Below are 16801 nucleotides of genomic sequence, written 5' to 3' on the forward strand. Positions count from 1 at the left end.
GTCTTAGAGACTGTGGTTTCAAGTGCAAGAGACTAAAGCAGGAGTCAGTGAAATTTTAATTTGTAGACCTTTGTCTTTTTAAGTACAAGCGGAACAAGGATGGCCAAGTCATTCATTTACATACCCAGCCTATACATACTCAGTTTTTGCACAGCAAGGTCGAGCCCAGTAGCTACAGAAGAGATGTATGTATATATTATCTGACCTTTGGGGGCTAAGTCAGATACCTGGCTTTCAGACAGGATCTCTCTACGCAGCTGGCCTTGAACTCACAATCCTCTGGTCTCAGCTTCCAAAAGCTGTGCTTACAACCTTGTGCTACTACAACCATCCCAAAGGTCTTATCTTAAAGTTATGTAGCTGCCTTTTGTAAACACGAATATATCCCTAGAACAAATCAAAGAAGCATAAAATTCTTTTCTTCCCATCCTACTACCCGCCCCCTTCTAGGAAAAGAGCTAGAAAACTTAAAGAACTGTGCAAAGTATTCTCATTTCTATTCTTTCTCCCTCTTGAGGGTTGGTAATCAGGATCTCAGTATGTAGTAACTCATCATCCTCCTGTCTCCACTTCCCAACTATTCCTGGCTCTTATTTTAACTCTTATTTAAAAGTCCCATGTCTATATTCATAGGACAACTGGGAATTTTAGTCAATCATTTCCAAAGGGCCTAGCAAGAGGATCTGTTATACATGCACCTGAAGGATAAAACACATTACTATTCCTAAAATTATTTTCATACATACTAATGACTCAGTCTGTTTTCAAAATGCCACTGGAACATTTTTTAAAGATTTACTTATTTTATGTGTTTGAGTGTATCTGCATGTATGTATATGCACCCCATGTGTGCTTGGTGAAGGTCAGAAGAGGATACTGGATCCCCTGGAACTGGAATTATGAACGGTTGTGAACCATCGGCTAGGTGCTGGGAACCAAACCCAGGTCCTCTTCAAAAGCAGCAAGTGCTCCTAACCATGGAGCCATCCTTCCAGCCCTCAAAACACTATTCTAACAAGCCAAGAAAACATGCATGTGAAGGTCCACTTCAGGTAATTTAGAGATAGTGGCAGCATGCAAGAGCTCTATTATCACTAACTGCTTTCCACAAAACAAGGCAGAATGTGAAAAAAAAAAAGTATTTCTCAGACATATTCTCCAACGTTAAAAAAAAAAAAATCAGCTGGCACAAGGTCCAAAGGGCAGAGTGGTCTATGAAGATTCTCAGAAATAAAGTATCCTACCCTATGCTTTGAACTGCTGGTTTGTAATTATGCCGCCTCAATTTTACTCTTGGATTTTTTCTCCCCATCCCAAACCCTCCCCAATCAAGTTTATATTCTTGAGATATTTATACAGTTGTATACTTCTGCTGTCTTGGCTCAGCCAAGTTATACGGTTTTCATTTCTAGTCTTTCCTCATCAGTCAGCCTCTTCAGTCTTTAACGCATTCCTGTGGGTCTCCTGTGAACTCCCTCCAACTGGTCCCCAGCACTCTTGTAATGAGGTGCCTCCAACTGACTGCAGCCTTCCAGGAACAGCCCAGTCAATCAGAACAAGATGAGCTCACCCTCCTCTGTCCCATGACATAATACTTCGGAGTGGGCAAGCCCCCAAATCACAGAAAGCTGGTGTGCTGCCATACTAGACTAAACCTCGATCTTTATCTCTCAGATCTGGGCACTGGGGCACGCAGAACACACCAAAACTGAGAGGATAAATGATATGTCTTGCAATATTTCTCTTATTGGAGGAGAAAGTGAGCAGAGAGGAAAAATTATTTTCAAGTTATATATACAGATAAGAACAGAGAACACAAAAGTTTCATGAATTTCTAAAGCTAAATCATTGGTATGTTCAAAACAGTTGTACATATTTTATACTTAAGACCAAAAGGCTCTTGACGCTATGCTGCCAGCTGCTGCCCCCGCCATGGGCCTTAAAGCGCTTGTGCACGTCTGAAAAGCACGCACGCGCACACACACACACACCCCTCCTGCACACAGGTCACCACCCACTACCGCCCATCACACACTCACATTTTCAGCCCCGATTTGCTGCCATTTCCCCATGCCTAGAGACCCATAGTTTCCCTTTGATTAGAATTATTTTCTGCAACTACAGAAACACTTCAACCAACAACCCTGGTTCCTCTGCACGACTTACTCTTCAATACACATTTCTTGAGCATCCACCAGACTACCTGCTAAACGCTGAAGTCCCAGGGCACAAGAGAAATAAGACAGAATTCCCCCACTTCTTCTCCCTTTCATTCCTCTTTCCTTTTTGTGTTTTCGGAGTCAAGCGCAAGACCTCAGACATACTACACAAGGTCCTACCACAGAACTACCTCCCTGGAGGCTGCACAAGGTCATACCACAGAACAAATTCCCTGCATGCTACACAAGGTTCTAAGAGAAAACCAACTCCCTGCTCTTGGTTTTTTTGAAAGTGCCTTAACTATATACTCAGACTGGCCTAATACGTGCTATCTTAATTAAATTCTCTGCTAAGTGCATAAATGTATAGAATGCACCTTGGTCATTTTCACCCCCTACTATCCTCTCGTTCCCCTCCCATTCCTGCTGAATCCTTGCTTCTTCCCAGCAAGCCTTTCTTCTATTTCATGTCTTTGTGTTGCTGCTGACTTCTGTGACCCACTGAATCGAATTAAGGTTGCTTGCATGAGAATGAGTGTGTATGTGTGTGTGTGTGTGGGGGGGTTATCGACTGTAGTGTGGGCAAGTTCCCAGTGGCTGTACCAGTGAAGGAAATGACTCCCCCGTGGCCAGCAACCATGAACTACCAACGAAGATGGCCTTCGGTAACCTGATGCACTTGATTCAACATGGAAGATGACAATACAGTGTGCCAAGTGTAGTGACAGAGGAATAACAAGGTGTGGAGGACAAGGAAGGAGAAAGTAACCTTGCCTTCAGAGACAGATGCTGTCTTCCTAACAGAGGCAATAGAGTCAATGAACTAAGGAGTGTAAGTGGCCCAGTGGTCAGGAGTGCAGACTGTTCTTGCAGAGGACCCGGTCAAGCAGCTCACAGCCTGCTAGAACTCCAACTCCAGAAATTCTGACTACCTCTTCTGGCCTCTCTGCATTTGCAAGGACACGCGCCCCCCCCCCCACCAGATACACAAATATACACATAATTAAAAAATAAAACGTTTTTTAAAGAATTAGTAAATAAGGGGTGATGTGCATGATATCCTAGAGACAGATAAAAACACCAAGCCGGAATGAGGAATGAAGACAAATTTCAGCATTATAAAAGCAAAGAATTTAGAAAGGCCACAGGGACAGGGTGTCTGCTTCTAAGTGCAGCCTCAAATGATGAGGCATTCTTCATGGCGAAGAACATGAATCTTACCACTGACTGGTCCTGGACTAGTCACTTACCCTTTCTCAGTTGTGAAGACACAGTGAGAAGAGAACAACTCCAGCTGCTCTAGAAGAGCAAGCCTTGGACTACAGGGAAAGAGACTGGGAAGGGGCATCCCAGAGCGGGTGCCTTGTTCTAAAGGCTGCTGGGTTGCCAAGTATGACGGTGGTTTATGTCACGCCACAGCAGCTCCAGGAAGTGAGGAAGATGGCTACACTCTACCCAAGGGATTAACTGGCTTTCTAGAGAGATCCCATGTGGGAACAGTCATAGCAACCATCCAAAACACTGAATGCTCGGGACGCGCTCAAGGATGATGGTAACGGCAAGCAGGAGTCTGCCTTCGCTGGGAACTTACTGTGGGCCAGGTACTGCTGTATGGAGCCTTTCCTCCGCATTCCATCATTCAACCCTCACAGCAACCTCATGTTAAGCATATATATTCTATACTCTATTGGATTAGGGGACAGAGAGCTAAAATAATGCTGATAAAGCCACCTACTAGACAGCTCAAGGAGCCAGACAATTTGATTCCAAAGTCTATGATATTAACCAGGAATTCTGATTATATAAAAGGACCCCCACTCCCTGGCCAGGGAGAGGAGTATTTGGGAGATGGATTGAATGAGAGCACAAATTAAGTATTTAATTTGAATTTTAAAGAGATATTATTTAGTTTTATACTTTAAGCAACAAGAAAACATTTTTAAGTGTTTTTTGTTTTTTTAACTAAAGGAGAAAAAGGGTAACAGATTTTAAGAGAAATAACTCTGGAGGTAAACAAGAATGAAAAAGACAGACTTCTGACCGAGACAAGATCAGAGTGCCCATGGTGGTGCTTCATGTAATCCCAGCATCAGGAAGCTGAGGAAGGAAGTTCCAAGTCTGAGGCCACCCTGAGCTAGATAGTAAGATCCTCTGTTTCCCTAAGCCCCCAAGAAGTAAACTGAGTCTGGTAGCAGGAGGCAGAGACAAAAACGATCAAAAGTTTAAGGCTTCAAGGCCAGCCTGAATTTGTAAAGTTCTGTCTCAAAAAGTTTAAAAAAGTGGGATGGCTGGAGATATAGTTGAGTGGTTGAACACCCATCTCACATGCATGAGGTCATCCCCATGCCACAAAAAAAAAAAAAAAAAAAAAAAAAAAAAAAAAAAAAAAAAAAAAAAAAAAAAAAAATTCAAGGAGGAAAAGATGAAAAGGAGAGATGGTTACAGACTAGTCAGACTCTATCATGAAATAGAGGAGGGAGAGGCTAGAGCATTCTTTATGTTCTTAGAAGCAACAGGATGAATGACCTGTGAGGTTTTAGAAAGAAACAAGGGTGAAAAGCTAAAACAAATGTTGATTTTCCAGCCTTGGGAGTCTAGAGAAATGGTGTGGATGAAGGAGGAAGGGCGAAGGGAAGGAGAGTTAACCAGTACAGAAGGGCTAACCCTGTGCCCCGACAGGATATACAGGTAGACATCCACAAAACAAATGGAAACAGATATGTGAGAGTAGAGACACATGCAGCAGCCCGGAGACTGGGGAAATGAGAAAGACCACCACGAAAAGCAGACAAACATGGACTAAGTGAACTTCCAGCAGGCGGGGCTTGCCAGTGGGCAACGGTGACAGACTAGCAGTCCAGCTACTGTGGAGGCTGAGCTGAAGGTCACTTCAGACCAGGAATCTGAGGCCAGTCTTGACTACAGAGACTCCACCTCAAAAAGGTGGGGGGTACTGCTGGAGAGATGGCTCAGAGGTGAGCACTGGCTGCTCTTGCAGAGGACCTGCAGTCAGTTCCCAGCAACCCCACGGTGGCTCACAACCATCTGTAACACCAGTTCCATACGTTTTCTTGAGCTTTCCTGTTCTAACCTAACAACTTCAAATACAATTATACTCTTTGTTTTCTGTTTGTTTTAAGATAGGGTCTCTCTACCTAATCCTGGCTGTCTTGGGAACTCACTATGTGAAACAGGCAAGCCTTTGCCTCAGAGTGCTGGGTTTACAGGTGTGCACCACCACACCCAACCTTGTTAAAAATGTGACTATTAAGGTGGGGCTGGAGAGATGGCTCAGCATTAAGGGCACTGGCTGCTCTTCCAGAAAACCCAGGTTCATTTCCAAGTACCCACATGGCAGCTATAACCATCTGTAACTCCAGATCCAGTGCATCTGATACAGTCTTCTGATCTTCATGTGCACCAGGTACATATCTGATACATATACTTACACACAGGCAAAACAGTCATACACATAATAACTTTGAAAGAACCCAAACTATATTATGGGGCTGGAGAGATGGCTCAGACCCTGTCAGATGATCTGATGCCCTCTTCTGGCTTTCACAGGCACCTGGGCACTCATGTGCACATACATTCAAATGAAAATAAATCTTCTAAAAAAGGAATATTAGTCTAAATTTGACTTAATTTAATAACCATCTAATCCTATACAAATCACAGAATCTCATCCAAATTTTAAGATTTATTTTTAAATCTTATGTGTGAGTGTTTTACCTACATATATGTCTGTGTATTATATGTGTGCCTGGTGCCTACAGAAGCCAAAAGACAGTACCAGGTCCCCTGGGACTGGAGTTATAGACATTTGTGAGCTGCCATGTGGGTGCTGGGAATTGAACCCAGGTCCTCTGGAAGAGCAGCCTTAATCTCTTAACAGATGAGCCATCTACCACTTTTTAGATTCATTCATGCTGTTACTTACATCAGTAAGTAGTTCATTCTTCTTGATTGCTGGGTAGTAGTTCCTTCTACTGACAGAGTCCAGGTTGTTTATCCAGTCACCAGATGGACAATTGGATTATTTCCAGTTTAGTCTATTACGGATAAAGCTGCAATGAATCTTCAAGCGTAAGTTTTTGTATGGACATGTCTTTCTATTTCTCTGAAGTAAATACCTGGGAGTGGAACTGTGAGTTTATACGGGAAGCATATTTTCACCTTACACTGCCAAACTGCTCTCCAAGGCAGCTGTACCACTTTATATTCAGACCAACAATGAGGTATCTAGTTCCTCCACCTTCACCAACACTTGGTACTGTCAATGGCTTTAACTTTAATCATTCTCATAGCTGCGCACGCGCCCCCCCCCCCCCCCCCCCCCCGATTTAACTATGTAGCCCTGGCTGGCCTCTTAACTCATGGAGATCTGCTTGCCTCTGCCTCCTAAATGCTGGAATTAAAAGCTGTGCTACTACACCAGGATTAATTTGCATTTTCCAAGGGCTAAGAATTCTGAGCATCTTTTCAGGTACATATTAGCTACTGCATAGTTTCTCTGGTAAATGCCTGTTCAAACGTTATGTCTTCTTACCACTGAGCTTTAGTTCTGTCTAGACGCTCCATGTAAGTCCTTTATTGGATATTAGATATACACTTGCCAAGTATTTTCTGTGGTTTGCTCTTTGCTTAATTTTTGTTTTGTTTTGTTTTTAGTTTGTATATATATTTGTGTGTGCGCTGTGTATGTGGTGCCTGTGAAAGCCAGAAGGTGTCAATTCCACGGACCTGGACTTGAGCTGTCGTGAGTTGCTCAACATGGGTGCTGGGAACTGAACTCAGGTCCTCTGGAAAAGTGAGCAAATGCTCTGAACTATGGAGCCATCTCTCTAGCTCTCCTTTTCGTTTTCTTAATGGAAACTGAACTTTTTTTCTTTTCTTTTTCCCTGTGTAACAAACAGCCCTAGCTGTCCTGGAACTCCCTCTGTAGAGCAGGCTGGCCTTGAACTCAAGAGATCCGCCTGCCTCTACCTCCAGTGCTAGGATTAAAGGTGTGCACCACCACCACATCTATCAGAAACTGAACTTTTTAAAAGAGTAAACATTTCCAACTTTGATGAAATCCAATTTATCAACTTTTTCTTTTATAGTTTGTTTCTTATTTTTAAATTGTGTGTGTGTGTGTGCGTGCGCGCGCGCGTGCTCTCATATTCTTGCTCCAGCTTACAACCAGAAGAGCCTGTTGGATCCCCTGGAGCTGGAGTTACAGGCATGAACGGCCTGACTAGCTGGTGGGACTTGAACTCTGAAAAAAACAGTAAGTACTCTTAACCACTAAGCCATTTCTTCGGCTGTTTCCTGTGTTCTACATTTTTAAAGCCTTTGCCTAACTCAAGATCACAAAGACTTTTTCCTGTTTTCTTCTAAAGTTTATCTAAAAGTTTCATATGAAAAAAATCCCTTGTCAAAAATTTTAACAAGATTTTATTAAACCCTGCGCTCCACTTATCTCATAATTATTGGGGCTCATCATCTCTTTGTTTCGTTCAGAGTCTTCCCACACTACTAAGCACTACTCAAATTAGAGTCTATTTCTGAACCGGGGAAAGACTTGTCTTTGAACAGATTTCCCCTTCCACCTAAGAAGTGGCAAAGCTAAATGGAGCCAAGGTTTTAGTCCCTGCACTGTCTTCGGAGCAACCCCAAATCTCTGCAGCTCTGAATCTGCTTCTGAGGACGAGTTCTAGAACCCAGAACACACACCTTGGGACCAGGCCTGGAACAATCAACCACATGCCATCCTGGTGTGAAGAGAAGATTCCAGAAGATCATTCTAAGTCACTCTCACCTGTAGGAAGCTGGAGAAAGCTGAAGTCCTCGCAAGCTAATTTAAAATTTTGTCTTACAAAGGTTAAGATGATCAGAACCAAAGCAATTCTACGTCCCATTACTCTGGAGTCTCTTTGCACCATTCTCTTTAAAACAAGACAGTTCCTCAGAGTCAAAACGAAGCAAGTGGCAGGTACAAAAAGACAGGTCGGATACATTCTGCTTCCGTCTCCATCTGGACTGGTCTGGAATCACTAAGTCCTGCTCAGATAGAGTAGGAAAACAGAGAGAACAAGCATTGACTGTCTCGTTGCTCTCTTTGTACTGTGGGACATCTAAAGAAAAACAAAAGAGAAAACTGCCCTGTGTCCCTGTCATACTCTGTCCCCGCTAAGCCCAGAAAACAGGAGCTTCTAAAATTATTGGCCCATGGGGGCTCTGTGTGGATTTTTTTTCTTGGTATTCATCACTTTATTCAAATAAATTATTTTGAGTTTGTTTTGAAAGGTAGCCCAGGCTGTTCTGCAACTCATGGTATGGCCCAGGCTGGATTCCAAATTCCAGTCCTCTAGCCCCTCCTCCCAAGTCTGGAGATTACAAACATGACCCCTAAGGAGAGGCTTGAAAATAGAATTTTGCTTGTTTTGTGTGATGCAGGTGTGTATGTTATGTATGTGTGCCCGTGGAGACCGGAGGTCAAATGCCAGGCATCTTCCTCCATGGCTGTTTACCTTCCCCCACCCCACAGGTAGGTTCTCTCACTGAACCTAAACTGGAAGGCTGGCCATCAAGCCTCCCTACCTTCCAGTCTCTGCCTCCTTGGAGCTGGAATCATAGACTTCTGCTGCCATATCCAACTTTTTACATGAGTGCTGAGGGTCTGGACTCAGGTCCTAAAAACTTTACCAACTGAGCATTCTACCCAGACAGTCTGTTTGACTTTTTGAGACAAGGTTTCATGTAGCTAAGGCTGGCCTTTAGCTCCTGATTCTCCTTTGTCTACTACTCAAGGGATGGAATTACAGTAGCGGTTCTCAACCTTCCTAATGTTTCCACCCTTTAATACAGTTCTTCATGTTGTGATGACCCCAACCATAAAGTTATTTCTGATATGTGAACCCCGTGAAAGGGTCATTTGACCCTCCACATCAGTGTCGTGACCCACAGGTTGAGAACATTATCTGGATTACAGACAACATGCCATCAAGCTTGGCTGAAAATACTACCTTTTAATCTTAGCCTGACATCCTTCATCACTATGTCACTATTAAGGCAACTTCACTAGACACTGACACCTGTTGGAACAGGGCTACATTTCAAAGACAGAAATGGAGTGCAATCATTAATATCTAGAAAGAACTGCCCAAGCAGTGTTTTCCCAAGTACAGAATGACACTACATGGTGCTGCTTTAGATGGAACTCCTATAAAAAGAGCTTCTCCCCTTTAAATCCTCCTTTGCCATATGGCAAGGGAGTTAGTGTTTGTGTCAGAAGTCAGGACATGGAAGAATCCATATTTCAGAAACTGTGTGTGTGTGTGTGTGTGTGTGTGTGTGTGTGTGTGTGTGTGTGAAAAACGCTGACAGTGATGGGGAAGTGAATGGAGTTCAGGAAACATTTGCCCAAGAACATATGCTGAAAGACAATAAAACTCCAAACTCCTTTTTGAACTTTAGAGATAGCTGACAAGGTGCTAAAACTTTACATGTGGGCTGAAGAGAGGGCTCAGCAGTCAAGCCAACGACTGCTCCTGCAGAGGACCCCAGCTTGGTTCCCAGCACCTGGGCCAGGTGGCTCACCACCTCCTCTAACTTCAGTTCGAGGGGATCGGACGCCCTCTTCTGGCTTCTGTGGGCAATGGCATTCACATGGACAGAGACATATTGACACCCATATATATATATGATTATTTATTATGTATATAGTGTTCTGTCTACATATATGCTTGCAGGTCAGAAGAGGGCATCAGTTTCTATTACAGATGGTTGTGAGCCACCATGTGGTTGCTGGGAATTGAACTCAGGACCTCTGGAAGAGCAGCCAGTGCTCTTAACCGCTGAGCCATCTTTCCAGCCCCATATATATATACATATATATATATATTTATAGACATTGTATATATAATTAAAATAATAACAAATTCCTTTGTTTTTTAAAGCTTCAAACATTTCCTAAACTGGTTTCTCTCGTTCATTTTAACTTCTCCAACTGATGGTTATTGTACTGATAAGTGTCTGAGTTCCAGGTGACCGGAAATGAACCATTTCAAAATGTAGCACAGAGAGCAACTGCCTATAACTAGAGGCTGGGTGAGTTTTAACCCACTTGCTCTTTCCATCTGTTAGGGGTTTTATTTGTTGGGGTTTGATCTTTTCGAGATATGGTCTTACTCTGTAAAACAAGCTGCTTCTAACTCTCTACCCTCATTTCAGCCTTTCCTGAGATTATAGACATACATCGCCACACCTGGTGTCAGAATTTATTTCTCTTGGCTTCCTCTTTCAACATCCCATCCACTATGCTTGTTAGGATCATTTTCTGGAGTCATGTCCATCTCAGAAAGATTAAGAATTGCCAAAATTTTTGAAGCTGACAATATGTCTAAATAAACAACAAATTTGTTTTGGGTAAAAGGAAAAAAAAAGAGAAATTAGTTCAATTTACTACTTCCTTTAACCGTGATGGTCTTCTGTCTATAAAATGAACTCTTCCATGTTGATCCACAGAATGAGGACAGATTGCCATGTTCCCATCCCATAGCAGCTTTTATGCTCAGGTAACCCTGAACTACTGAAGCTTGGCTATAGCAGGAATATTTCAAAAGTAATTCTCTGAATCTGACAAGCCGTCTCCCTCAATAAGTCTAGGAAGTTGTTATTTCATTAATTGTGCATGAAAGGGCAGGCAAATGGCCAGATACGCAGCCCTGCAGGGCAGAACTGCAATTGTTACACACACATTAAAAGCTAAAGTTTCTGCCTCTATGAGGATCCATTCATTACTTTCAAGTCCACTCTTTAACATTTACATATTACTATTATCCATGTGTGCACACAGTGTGTGCCACACATTTGTGTAGAGGTCAGAGGACAATTTTCAGGAGTCGGTTCTCTCTTTCCACTATGGGTTCCAGGGTCAAATTCAAGTTTTCAGTCTTGCATGGCAAGCACTTTCAACCTGCTGAGCCGCAGAGCTAGCCCACCACCTTTGTGTGTGTGTGTGTGTGTGTGTGTGTGTGTGTGTGTGTGTGTGTGTATGTTTCTTTAGCCTGGTGTGGTGGCACTCACTATAGAAAGGTGGAGGCAGGCAGACCTCTGCGAGGTAAACACCAGACAGGTCTACATGAGTTCCAGGACACCCAGGATTACATAGTAAAACACTGTCTCAAAAAAAACAACAAAAAAGTATGTATCTATTTTTATTTTATGTGTGTGAGTGTTTTGCCTGCATGTATGTATATGTCCTACCGGTTATACCTAGTGCCCTTGGAGACCTGAGCAGGTACTGAATTTTCTGGAACTGCAGTTATGAGCTGCCGCGTGGGCACTGGGAACAGAACCTGGACCCTCTGTAAGAACAAGTGCTCTTAACCACTGAGCCCTCTCTCCAGACCCCTCCAGTCTTATTTTTAAGGAAAAAAACTATTAATACAACTGAAAAGAAGAACAGTCTTTTTACTGCTTTTTTTTTTTGGTTAGTTGGTTTTATTTTATTTGAGGGGGCAGGGTTTCATGTAGCCCAGGTTAGCCTTAAGTGCATTATGTAGCTAAGGATGACCTTAAATCTCCCCCCCCCCCCATCTTCCAAATTCAGGGATGACAGCCATTTGCCATCACTCTCAACTTAATATGAAAGAGAAGCTTAATAATTACACATTCAACCCAAAACTCATGACCATTTTTGAAGCTACAGATAGCAAGCTCCAGGCCAACAAGGGCTACATAATGAGACCCTGTTTTGTTTGGTTTTGTTTTGAATTACACAGTTTAACTACAATCTGGAATTCTGGGTTGGATTCTGCATAGAAAAAGAAGGTGAGTTGAAATTTCTATGATATTCACAAGTCTGTAGTTTAGTAGATAATATTCTACCAGTGTTAAATTCTTAGCTGCAACAGATGTACCATGGTTATGTAAGAAGTTCACATTAGAAAAAGCTAGATGAGAAGCAGATATGAACACTCTGTATTTCTTTTAAACTTTTCTATGAATTTAAAATGGTTACTCCATTTTTTAACTTAAATATAGTTGGCTAATTTTATATCCTCACTGTCCCTTACAAGTCTGATGCTGCTTTCCTAACCACTGCCCTACCTTAAGCAGTGTAAGGTTAAAACACTCAATTAACATTTTTTCTACTCCTTTCAACATACTATTTGCCCATCTGCATTGCCTTCTTGACCAAAATGTGAAAAACTGCTTCACCCTTGGGAGGTCTCAGCTGCTTTCTCTTCCAAATAGCTTTACCATTTACACCAGAGGCTATGCTTGCATTTGAACTTCCCAAAGTGGATGAGGGCTAAAATAACATGGGCTAGAACTCTGGAGAAAACTGAGGCATCTGTATTAACTATTAAGAACTAGTTAATACTATTACCACATTACATAAAATGATGTTGCTTATTATTAAATTACAATTATCTGATCTCTGGCCAGAAAGTACAATGAACACAAAATGCAATTAATATCAGCATTTCAATAATAACAGGCAAACTGTACTAAAACAAATGCATTAGCTGTAAGCATACACACATACGAACACAGACACATACATGTACACAATGCAGAACAATATGTAAACCACCTCAAAAGTTTGGAAACATCATTATAAAAAATGAAGGGTAAATATTCAATAACCTTTCAAAGAAAACGTCACCCAAGAACAATAACTTAAATTTAACCCTAAGATAATCAATGGCTAGAGACATTTAAAAGGGTTAAATGAGGGTTCCAGTTGTAGCTCAGTTGGTAGAGTCGCTTGCCTAGCATGAGGTTTGATCCTCAGCAATGCATGGACTGGGTATGGTGGTGCACACCTGTAATCCCAGCACTGAGGAGGTTGAAGTAGGAGGACCAAGAAATTCTAGGTGGCGAGGCATGGTAGAGCACACTTTAATCACAGCACACTGGAGGCAGGGGCAAGCAGATCTACTGGGTTCCAGGCCAGCCAGGGCTGTGTAGAGAGACCCTGTCTCAAAACAAAGTTCTAGGTTATCCTCAGCTGCACACCAAGTTCAAGGCCAGCTTGTGATACACCAGACCTTGTCTCAAAAAAAAAAAAAAAAAAAAGGAAAAGAAAGAAAAAAAAGTACTAGAACTCACTAAGGTCATAAAATCTAAACTGTTATAGGATATGTTGATTATAGTAAATAAGTATTACAAAATACTCTAACCAGGACCCTTCTAGAAAGATGAACAGGTGCAGTAATTTCTCCAAATTATTTGAACTTATATACCTCTAGTTGACCATACTCCACAATATTTAACTATTTAAAAGTCACTCTTAAGAGAGCCTGAGTGTTTATAGAGTAACCAGCATATTGTCCAGGACAGAATGGACTCTCAGTAAATGCCTTGTAAATAAATATGCTGTATCCTATATTACCACACTTAAAGGATTATTTATTTTTAATTTTATTTTATGTGTATGTGTTCTCTCTGTGTGTGTGTGTGTGTGTGTGTGTGAATGCTCTTGAGAGCTCATGAAGGCCAGAAGAAGTTGTCAAACCCCCTGGAGCTAAAGTTCAGGCAGTTATGAGCTGTCAGATGTGGATACTGGGAATCAAATTCGGGTCATCAATCAAACCCAAGTCATCTCTCCAGCCCTGCTACCTCATTTAAAGGTAATCAAGTTAAATTAAAAAGTAATTAGGAGCAACAAATGCTTGTTGGGGGAACAACATATGAACCATAAAGATAAGTGTAAAACTGTAGTTTGAAACTACAAATAATATCTCTAAATTAATTTGAAATATATGGCATTCTCTAGGGGCTCTTCAACTAGTCATAACTGTATTTAAAATGTATTTAGACCAATGAGTGAGTAGTCCAAGTCCAATTAAGTATTCAAACTGTGGACTCAATCGATGGCTTCAGAGACTCTCTTCAGTAATGCAGAAAATACACAACGGCCCTTTGAACCACTGAGGAGGACTAAAATAATCCCGTTCCTCATAAGTGTGGAGTCAAAAGTGATTACTTTCTACTCCTACCCAACACAGTCAAAACCACGACACTTCCATCCCTATCAAAGAGTGCTGTATAATAGCTGAGTACTTTAATCGCAGGCTTAGGAATCTCATCATGACAAAATTACAATGCAGCAGAAACACTTTCTAACTCTGTCCTCAGCCCCCACAGTGTACCTACACTAATTCAGCTCCCTATCAAGTATTAACAATCAAGGGATCAGAAAGTTCTCAGAACAGAACCTGCAAACCGCTTTAAAATGAAATAAGGAAGAAAAAAAAAAAAACAGTTCATGGATTTCAAACTTAGAGGAAAGGATTTTTCTGTCAGTGCCTGCATTTAAATGCAAATTACAATTTAACTAGCTGCAATTTTCTCTTCAAGTGCTCTCAATCAAGCACACAGGGGCATTCGCACACACGGGCACACACACACATACACTTCTAATGAATCTCCAAAGGTCTTTAAAAAACTGACCATGATGCCGGGCAGTGGTGGCGCATGCCTTTAATCCCAGCACTCGGGAGGCAGAGCCAGGCGGATCTCTGTGAGTTCGAGGCCAGCCTGGTCTACAAAGTGAGTTCCAGGAAAGGCGCAAAACTACACAGAGAAACCTTGTCTCAAAAAACCAAAAACTGACCATGTTTACTTAAAAGGCTAAATGCCTAATCGCTAATATGTTTCAATTAAGAAAAAAATGTGGCTCTTTCTAATTCTACCCATGAATGATAGCTAGGCAGAGACAAACTGTTCTGAAAAGATTAGGAATTTCATGGGAGTAAAGCAGGAGGTACAGACAATCTCTAAAGATGTGTCAATAATAAAACTATTTCAATACCAAAAATTTGCAACCCACAGATATGTGAACTACAAAAAGATCTGAACTTGGTATGTGCCCAAAAAAACAGAAGGAAGGACACCAATTCTATATCCAAATCAACTCAAAATGACCTGTTACAGAGACCTGAACATTTAGTAAGTTTTCTGAAGTTTACCAATATGCTCACTTCAAAACAGTAAAAATACATTAACATTCAAATGACGTATCATTCAAGTTGGAAAAACACAACATGAAATGACTGAAAACACTTAAGTTGTTTTTTCTTTTTCTGTTGCTCTTGTTTTGTTTTGTCTTTTGAGACAGGGTTTCTCTGTGTAAACAGTCCTGGCTTTCCTGGAATTCACTCTGCAGACCAGGCTGGCCTTGAACTCACAGAGATCCTCCTGCCTCTGCCTCCCGAGTGCTGTGATCAAAGGCCAGCACCACTACCCAGCTAAAAGAGTTACCTTAATGGTAAGCTTTCTAGGGACTTCCTGGTTATGAGTATGAAAACACAAGTCCTGATGACAGCCCTGTAATACAGGTACTATGATGATTATCTCAGCTTTACAGATGAAGAAACAGAGGCACCAACTGATGGCCCAAAGTAATACACTGCAAGTAAGCAACATGAAAGAGGGTTTAAACTGCAGCCAGTCAAACTCTGAAGATCAATAACCAATGCACTGTTTGCAGTGTTAACGTGAACATCTTTTTAAGCCAGTAACACTAGGTCAGCATCATACACTAAGGAAAACACAAGCTTTAGAACCAAACAGACCACTGAGCTTCAAGACCCTATATAGCTTCAACATCAATAAAACAAAGGCATTTCAGGTACTGTGAACGTCCAAGTGCCAAGTAAATGAAGTTTACATAGTCTAGAAGTCTCACAAGCTGCAAGTCAAAGTGTGTGTACATGCATACACACATCCATTTTCAGGAAAACTGACCCTGGCTTTCCACAGATGTTCAAGGGGTAAAAAGAAATCTCTCTAAATAGTTAAGAATAACTAGAATACACAGCAGGTTCTAAAAGCAAAAACCAGACAACAAAAACAAACATCCCAGAAGTTATCTTTCTCGTTCTCACAATTCCTCCCTGTCCAGTTAAGAACGGCATGCCAGGCTTCATAACAAGTATCAATGGTTCCCCCACCATATTCGAGGCGTGGTAAGGAGATGCACATACAAGCTTGTGCACCCGTTTTCCTGCAATCATCCACAGAAGGCCGCCAGGACTGGGGTAGTTGGCTTAGTGAGTAAGTGCTTGCTGACCAAGCAAGACCTGAGTTTGGGTGCCCAGGACCTGGGTAGAAAGCAAGCCAGGCTCAGAGGCAAGTCACCCCGTTTCTGTCACCCCCGTGCTGGGAGGCAGAAACGGAAGTATCTCTGGGGCTTTCTGGCCAGGCAAGCTAGCAACAGAGCAGAGGGGGGGTGGTGGGGGTGTTTCAGGTTCGGTGAGACAGTCTTAAAAAGAAAAAGCGGAAAGCAAGATAAAGACAACTTTAGCTTCTTCTGACTTCTGCTCTGAGTGCACCTGCACGCTCGTGCTTACACACACACACACACACACACACACACACACACACACACACACACACACACGATGGGGAGTGGGGGGTCCTCAAGCGCTGTTACATCCCTCTCTTTCCGAAAGAATCGTCCACCCAGTCTCATGAAGTACTATGCCGCGAAGGAAAAGCCAGCAATAACCAGAGGCTCCAGGCTGAACTACAGAGCCCTGGTGCGCCGGAGGACAAACAAAGTGTATCTGCAAACTTCGGGGCAGCCCAGGATTCCGACCCCGCTGTCCTCGTCCCCTCTCTCGCTCTGCTTCTGGAAC

General features: G+C 42.2%; 1 protein-coding gene across 3 annotated transcripts in view; it reads right to left on the reverse strand.

Annotated features, from left to right (window-relative positions):
* The window catches only part of Arel1 (apoptosis resistant E3 ubiquitin protein ligase 1), a 50608-nt gene that overhangs the window by 33565 nt on the left and 242 nt on the right, over positions 1–16801 (reverse strand). The window contains exons 1-2 of one of the 3 annotated variants that reach the window (XM_059279750.1): positions 7966–8231; positions 6103–6214 (exon numbers count right to left, since the gene is read on the reverse strand). The exons of 1 other annotated variant lie outside the window; for it this stretch is intronic. The gene's annotated coding sequence lies outside the window, so the exon portion shown is untranslated. Of the gene's footprint in view, positions 1–6102; positions 6215–7965; positions 8232–16801 lie in introns of those variants that run through there. One more of the 3 variants, XM_059279751.1, reaches the window with a different exon arrangement.

This window comes from Peromyscus eremicus, chromosome 14 (assembly GCF_949786415.1).
Source record: "Peromyscus eremicus chromosome 14, PerEre_H2_v1, whole genome shotgun sequence".
NCBI classification, from domain to species: Eukaryota; Metazoa; Chordata; class Mammalia; order Rodentia; family Cricetidae; genus Peromyscus; species Peromyscus eremicus.